Here is an 8192-nt window from a genome sequence, read left to right as displayed (position 1 = left end):
CCTCACTCTCCAGAGCCTCATCTTCCTCTTCGGTAAAGTGGAGAGAACACAGTCCTTCCGGGTGTGGTAAGGGTTTTTGAGCCGATATGGGAGAAGTGTTTAGCACAGCGCCCAGCACGTAGGCTGCGCTCTGCTCATGGTTGTCCTGCTCAGGTGAGGACAGCAATACTGACGGGAGAGAGGCAAATCCAAGCGCAGACTGGAGGAGAGGACACTGGGGTGTCTTAGTCATGGGTCATCTGTCCGCAGTCCAAGAAGGCACAGGACGGCAGGGACTGCTGATAGGCCAGCAGAGCACCACTGCCTCCATTGAGGGTGAGTATGGGGGTCTCCCATGGCCCGTGACCCCAAGTGCTGCAGGCCCAAGCAGCTGGAGCTGGGAGGGGACGTGGAGATAAACCCACGTCACTGGCCCCAGTGCAGGGGTCTCTCTCAGGTTCCGCAAGCCAGGACCCCGGGGGATTGTGGACCCTCAGACATCTGCTGTGCTCCCTCGAGTCCTCGACTTCCCAAGCCCGCTCTCAGGCAGCCTCCCCCTCCCCTTCCTCCACTTGACTCATCTGAAGCTGAGCCCTGCCCATAACCAGAAACTCAGAGGTGACAAAAACAAGGGTTTGGTTTGTTTTTTTTTTTCTCTTTTCACCTACTTCCTGTGTACTCACTTCATTGTTCCCAGAATGACCAAGTCACCAGGAAGCTTTGCTAGCTCAGGTTTTTTTCTTGTTGTTTTTTTTTTTTTTTTTTTGGCTTCTCTGGAGACAGGCCTCCTTGGGGTCTAGACTCTACATAAAGCGTGAACCGGTGGTAGTTCTTTGGAACCCACTCCTTTGGGATGTCTTTGGAGACACTGAAGGAGGACATGGGGCTGAATGACAAAATGAGCCCCCCGTGTGGTGTGTGGTTTCAGAAGGCCGTGTGTTCTTTTCTGCAGAAGGGACTGGAGCCCCAGCGCTGGGCCGTGCTAGCTAGAAATGATGGCTGTGCTTTGCTGTTTATATGTCCCTTTTCCTTCTCCAGGCTACCATGAAATTATTAAATGGACTGAGTCAGACTCAGGCCTAAGCCTTCTGGGAAGCTTTGTTTACTCAGTCCCTGCCCCTAGCTCCTGTCTTCACCTCCTGTCCCACAGGGTCATCAGGCCATCCGCACACCCCTCTCCCCGGCCCTCCTCCCCCTCCTCATGGACAAACCTCGGGGAGAAGCGAGAACCGCTCTGCCCTTGTTCTCGCAGCAAAGCCCTTTGGAAACTTGGCGTTTCTGCCCGTGATGCTTACAAAGCAGGCACATGGAGGAAGCTCTGGCTGAGGGCCTGGCTTAGGTACTGCCCTAGCCACATCGGCGGGGCATCCAACGAGGGGGTGTTTGACGTCATGACCTCACTGATCTCGGCTAGAACCTATACTAAATACTTTTCCAAGTGACCCCAGCACTATCCAGTAGAAGCTTCTGCAATGCTGGAAAAGTTCACTAAGGCTTCGCTGTCCGATAATGGCCACCAGTGGCCCCACGTGGCCACTGAGCACGTGACATGTGCAGCAGGCAAGCAACATGATTTCATTATTTCATTTAATTAAAATTTATTATTAAAAACTGTAAAAATTATTATCTTAATTTAAATTGAAGCAGCTGCAGCGGCCACTGTATTAGACAACACAGATCTAGGAAGCCAGAATCTGCCTTTAAAACTGTGAGTTCTGTCGACCGTTCCTGAAAATTATATCACAAATCCACCCACTTCCGCTCATTTCCGTTTCCCACCTTAGGCTGAACCACCAGCAACTCTTCTTCCTTGGTTTCTCGTCTCCCTCTTTCACCCCCTATAATGACTTTGCCCCAGCCCAGAGCAATTTTCTTAAGACATAAAATTGACCAACACATTCCTCTTCTCAAAACCCTTCAACGTCCCCCTCACAGTGAACCTGAACACCCACCTGAGACCCGCAGGTGCCTGTACTCTGAACACCACTCCCTTCAGGCCTCACGGCTCTCGCCTCCCCCTTGTACCCAACACCTTAGACTTCTAGAAGCTGCCACACCCTTCTTGAGCTCAGGGGCTCTACATAAACTTTCCCTTGGTTCTAGAGCTATGCTGTCCAAAGCAACGGCCACTAGACACACACACAGCTCTTCACATATCTTTATTTAAATTAAATAAAATGAAATAAGATTAGAAATTCAGTTCCTTGGTCACACTAGACACATTTCAAGGGCTCCATTGTCACTTGTGGTTCGTAGCCACCATGTTGGATTGCTGGATTGCATAGACATGGACTATTTCCATCCCCACAGAATTAGCTAGGCGAATTCCTACCAAGATTTCAAGTCTTACCTCAGGTATCACATTCTTACAGAGGCCTTTTCTGGTCTCTCAGTCTAAATTAAGAGCCCCTGCTGTCTTTCTTATAAACCTGTAATTTTCTTTTTTTGTTCTTACAACTGTTTGCAAAGTTATAGTTATACACACAGTTGTCTGATGTATATGTTTTCTATCAAAGTCTCGGGAAGTACCTTTTCTGTTTACCAACCAATCGCCTACCCTTATCTCCTCCCACTCAGCTCGAGCTCATTCATGCTGGGTGAATGAATGAAATAGTGAATAAATGTTGGATGAAGTAGTTGCAAATCATTTACTCGTTGCGGGACAAAGCACTAAATAAAGAGCAAGAGCTCATGAACTGGGATGAACTCTATGAACTCTATGAACCTGGGATGAAATCCTGACTTCCATACTTTTGGCCAACTGGTAAACCTTTCCATGCACCATCTCCCCACCGGTAAGAGGGTCTGATGGGGCCCAGCTCAGAGCACACTGGTGAGCCATGAATGAGGCAGGTAATCAGGGCTGCGTGTATTTCTTTTCCTTTACTACTTCCCCTATGTCCTTCCAGCCTTTTCCATGGTCCTCTTCCTCTCACAGGGCCTTTCCAGCCTTGACCTCTAAGTCTCTCATCCCTCAGTCCTACCCTCACTAGGAAGCCTTCATTTCTCTCTAAGCTGCCACCACTCATTGACCAACCACAACATTCCTCCCACAGAGAGAATCGACCTTGTTTGAGCCCTTCCTCACTGCCTTCCCACCTTCGGCTATATGAACCAGCTGGACCCGCCCCCCCGCAACCACCCAGAACTCATAAAAGCACACACCCATCCTGGAGATGCTCCCAGAAGAGCAGGAGCACACAGCATCTGGCCTCGAGGGATACCAGTCAATCCTATTTGTGGACTACCTCCATCAGCTTCCCTTCCGGGGCTCGTTTAAAATGCAGATTCCTGGGTCCCAATCCTGACTCTTCTAATCTCCGCAAGGGGGACCCTAGAACCTGCATTTTCAATAGCCATCTCGGGCATCTCTCCTGCTCAAGGCCTAGCCTTGACAGTGTATAATGTTTAGTCCCATGGAGCGCCGGGAGGATTCTTCTGATAGGTCACTCACCGATCCCTTCTTTAACGTGGATAAAATTTCATTTTACATCAAAACATGACTTGGCAAATACCTACCTAGGAAGTTATTAAGTGAATTACTAGTACTTGGGGCTTGTAAACTCATGTTAAAAATCTACTAAGGTTTTAAAGTGGGCCCCAACTCCCTGCTCTCCCGGAGAAGGAGGCAGCCACACGGTACAAGGCCATCCTCTGGACTGCAGGAGGCCTGGGTCCAAAAATGTCACTGCAAGTCCCCAGTGAGTTTAGAAGGACTTGCTGCAATCAGAGAATCATTGTCTTGAGCCGGTCATGACTTCAAATTGCTGTTCTTCGTGTACTTTGAGGGTACCTTCCGGCTGGTTCATCTTTGTTGATTCACAGGGCTGCATGGTGAGCCCTGTAGTTTGCAGGGTTGCAGGTTGATATCGACACAAGCATGGCCTAGACAGACCCAGGAACTAGACTTTACGATGTGCAGCTTGCTGTTCAAATAGGAATAATCTTAGAGCTAAAGCCGATGTGTATTTATATAATCTCTCCAAAATTTACTTTAGATTAATATTTCATTGTTGTAACCGGGTTCATTTTCCATGTGGCAGCAGGAAGGGTGGGGCTGGCCGGCCGCAGGCAGAGTCACGTGACCAGCGCTGCGCTGCATGTGGCTATGGGACTCCTCCTTTTTAGCTGCTTTGCACTCCAGGCTGCCTCTTCAGGGCCAGAACCGCCAGGTCCCAGGCCCCTTCCTCACCCCCCTGCAGAATCTGCCTCCATTGACCCCTTTCCCTGGTACCTACCCCAGAAAGGCGCAGTGCAGCAGCCCTGGGTGGGGGTTTCTCAGAAATAGCAGTTAGAAGCATCCCCAGGCCCCATCTTCTTTCTCTTCTTCCTGGGGGTGGGCCCTTGACTCTTCCCCACCCTGCCTAGGAAATTACAGAGCAAAGCAGCAGCCTCAGATCCCTGGAAACGTTTCGGGAATGGCTCCCACATGTTGACTCTCTGTCCTTCGTCAGACACCACGCTGGGCGGTTACACAGGATCTGAAACCCTTCCCAGAGCCCTGGCCTGCAAGGTGGGGCTACATCTCCTTCACGCAGATGAGAGCTGAGGGTCCGAGCCCACTGAGCTGAGCTTCCCCACGGGGAGCTGGAGGTCAGCCCCTGGACAGCCCCTCCTGGGCCTTCTTTCCTGCTTTTCCTCCACCTTATCCCATTTGTGTCAAGTTGCACAAAAATAGCCAGATCCCGCTGGTTTGCAAATGCAGAACACTTAAATTTTTTGCTAAATACTGAGGATCATTTTTATACAGGGAAATGCATAGCTCTTAATTGCAACAGTTCCTGGGTTCTGACAGATGTGTAACCCACACCCCACTTACAACACACACGTGCGTAATGCTTCCTCACCCTCCAGGGATCCCCGAGCTCTTTCCCAGTCAATCCCCACCCCACCCCCCCACCCAGAGGAACACATTTAATTCTCAGATCTTCTGTTTTGTTCAGGCAGCTGGAAGCAAGGGAGGAGAAAAGAGAGTAGCAGGAGCTGGATGCCGGCCAGGAAGCACAAATATTGTCACTGTCCTAGTTACTGCCCACAGCAACTGTTTGTCCATCCTCCTTCAGCCTATCAAAGCAACATGCCTTTGCTGTGTTCTTCCCTTTCCTTCCAAAGGAAACAACTTCCAAGAGATGTCCTGGGAAGCTCAGGCGTGTCTCCCTGGGGGTTCCGCTCACCAGGACTCAGGGCCTGCCCAGCCCCCCACCCCCCAGGGGTTTACACCCAGCTGAGCTCCCACAGTCCTCCACAGCGCTCAGCTGCTGCGCTGAGCCAGCATCCGCCGCGCACCCCCCCCCCCCGCCCATGCTACAGCTCCAGGGTCCCCAGAAGAGCCCTCCGGGGCTGGATTGAGGGAATGACAAACAACACACCTGGAGACAGCCAAGAGGCCCGGATGAAGAAATTGGGCAAGGGGCCATGCACCCTAGCAGCTGGGACTGCACCCAGGCCCCCCCTCTGCAGACCCGCAGAGGGTCTCATGACATCCTGGGCCACGTGTCCATACAAACCACCTTTGTGTTCATCTCAGAGTTGTTTATGATAGTAAAACAGCTAGGCCCCGAGCCAAATGTCAACATCGGGGGACTCCTTAAATAAACCACAGTGCCACCCATACAATAGAAGACCACCTAGCCAGTAAAAAAATTATCGAGAGAGACTATTAACAGACCTGGAAAGCCGGGTGCATATATCGCTAACTTTTAAGGGCATCTATCAAAACAACATAGCATTTACAGTTCTGTCTGAGTGCTCTGGTGACGGGTGCTTGTCACATCCTTCTGATTGCCAGGACTTTGTGCAACAGATATGTAAATAATACATAAAAGGTGCCCAGCTTTACGCTCTTCAATCATGAGGAATAAAGCATATGCAGGAAGAGTAGAGATGCTACAACAGCAATTTCACCCCAGGGCTGAGGGGGACCCCCCCCCCCCGCATTCCTCATGCCCTCGGGGCAGGGCCACCAGCCGCTCATTCAGAAGGTCTCACTCTGCCCAAGAGCCTGCACACACATCTCATCGTTTGGAAGAAACTGGCCCATTTGCACCCGAGAAAAAGCCAGCTGTGCTCACTGCTCTGTGCACTTGGTCTCCTGACTCCTCGGCCGGGGAGCTCTGGCATGGCCCAACATAGGTAAATTCTACCCTCCCGAGCTAGGCGGGTAATGGCTTGCCCAAGACACCCATGCCCTAATTCCGGATCCTGTAAATACATTCCCTTGCAAGGCGAAAGGGAGTCTGCAGATGGAGGGCAGGCCACAGACCTGGAAACAGGGAGACTAGCCTGACTTCTCCAGGTGGGCCCAGGAGAATCACAGGAGCCCTTAAAAGCAGAGCGCGTGCTCCAGCTGGGGTCAGCAGAGATGTGGCAAAGAAGTCTGAAAAATCCACAGCATGAGAGGCACTCGCCTCCCACTGCTGGAGGTGACCGCATGTAAAGCATAAAGGGGAGTGTGGTGGCCTCTGGGAGCAAAGACCGGCCCCCAGCTGACAGCCAGCAGAGAGACAGGACCTCGGTCCTGCCGCCACAGGAAACTAAACAACTTGGATGAGCCTGGGGACAGATTCCTCCCCAGAGCCCCTGAGAAGGAATGCAGCCCTGCCAACACCCTGATTTTGACCTTGTGAAACAAAGCAAAGGACCCAGCAGAGCCACGCTGTACTCACACTTCTTTGGGGCTTACAGAACTGGGGCGCTCACTCTCAGCAGCTTTCAAATAGGCGAGACGGTATTACTACCTCCAGTCCCAGGCTGTACCTTACAAGGTGTTGTCTCAGTGCACTAAACTTGTGGGAATTTGTGAGGGGGCAACAACGGAAAACGAACACACCATCCTTCAGGACCAGTACAAATGCCACTTCAATGAAGCCTTCTCTGATTTCTCCATGGATGGGTGAGGCCCCCTCTGAATTCTCAAAGCATTTTGCTCCTGAGTTTCTTCAGCCATTACTATGGTCTGTCTGTATCAGGGGAATATTTCTCCCACCAGACTGCATGCTGCTCGGGGCGGTAGCTGAGGATTCTTCATCTTTATTTTCCTTCCAGGGCAGAGCACATACATCATATGTAGTCAGTGTTAAATCTTTGTTGGAAGGACATCTCCTAACCTATATGGGTGGTTATTGTTTAACAAAATGAACTGCTGTGGTGATGGACCCTAGAAGTGTTTGCAAATATACGAAGGTATAGCCGACTGATGACGGAAACTGACAGCGTAAGAAAAGCCAGAACGTGCAGAAGTAGGATATGGTAATTTTCGGATGCTTGGAATCTGAGCGCTCTGGCAGTTGGCTCTGAGATGTAAATTCATACACCAAATAAACAGGATTGAAAGCTGGGATTGAAAATGTTTTGGAATATAACCTCTTAAAACATTCAACTTCTGGCACCATCAAGTTTTAATTAAATGAATGTTCTTCTTCTGCTTGAAATGGTTATAAATGTTGGCGAACGGGTAAAATGATGGAACACCCAGCTGAGCTCAAAAGAAGGAAAGGGAAACCCCCAAGTTCCAGGAAAAAAAAGAGGGAACTCAGAGTCCAAATGTCCAGAGCGCGAGCTCCCGAAAGAGCTCCGGTCCCCGTCGGTGCAACTGCTACCAGAGGAGGGAGCCTCGACTAGCCGTGGTCTCTGAGTGACTGTTTCCAGGACCCCTCCCCCCCCAGCATCCTTTGATGCCGGCACAGGAATGAAGAAGCAAGTGGATCCCAAGCTTAATCAATTAAAAGTTTCTCCATACCTTAAAATAAAATACTTTCACAGAAGAAAGGCAGCTGCTGAGACAGAAGGTACGTTACTCGCAAAGGAATGGCTGTTGGACTGACATCAGAAAGCTACGGTCCCGGGACGGGGAGAAACCAGCTGCCGTTCCACACCCAGAAAAGCCATCCTCTGAGGAGGAGGGGAAAGTAAAAACGTTTTGACAAAAGCCAGAGCTGACCATTCACAAATTCTGACTGGAAAACTGCTAACAGATGTGTTTCTGATTGAAGGAAATTGAACCCAGACGGAAGGAGGGGGTTATAAAAGCACAGATGAGAAAAACAAAGGTAAACATTTGAGCATAACTAAGTACGCGGCTGCGCGGGCATCACACGACCGACGACTCCCGGGAGCCTTCCAACAGGCGAGACCCCGGCGCCCAGGGATGGAAACTGGTGGAAGGCAGAGCTCAGAGTGCATCAGTCCAAGGCTATTCCACGGTGTGGTGAGAG

The sequence above is a fragment of the Martes martes genome (genome assembly GCF_963455335.1).
Source record: "Martes martes genome assembly, chromosome: 9".
In the NCBI taxonomy this organism is placed as follows: domain Eukaryota; kingdom Metazoa; phylum Chordata; class Mammalia; order Carnivora; family Mustelidae; genus Martes; species Martes martes.
Note: the sequence above shows the minus strand (reverse complement) of the source record.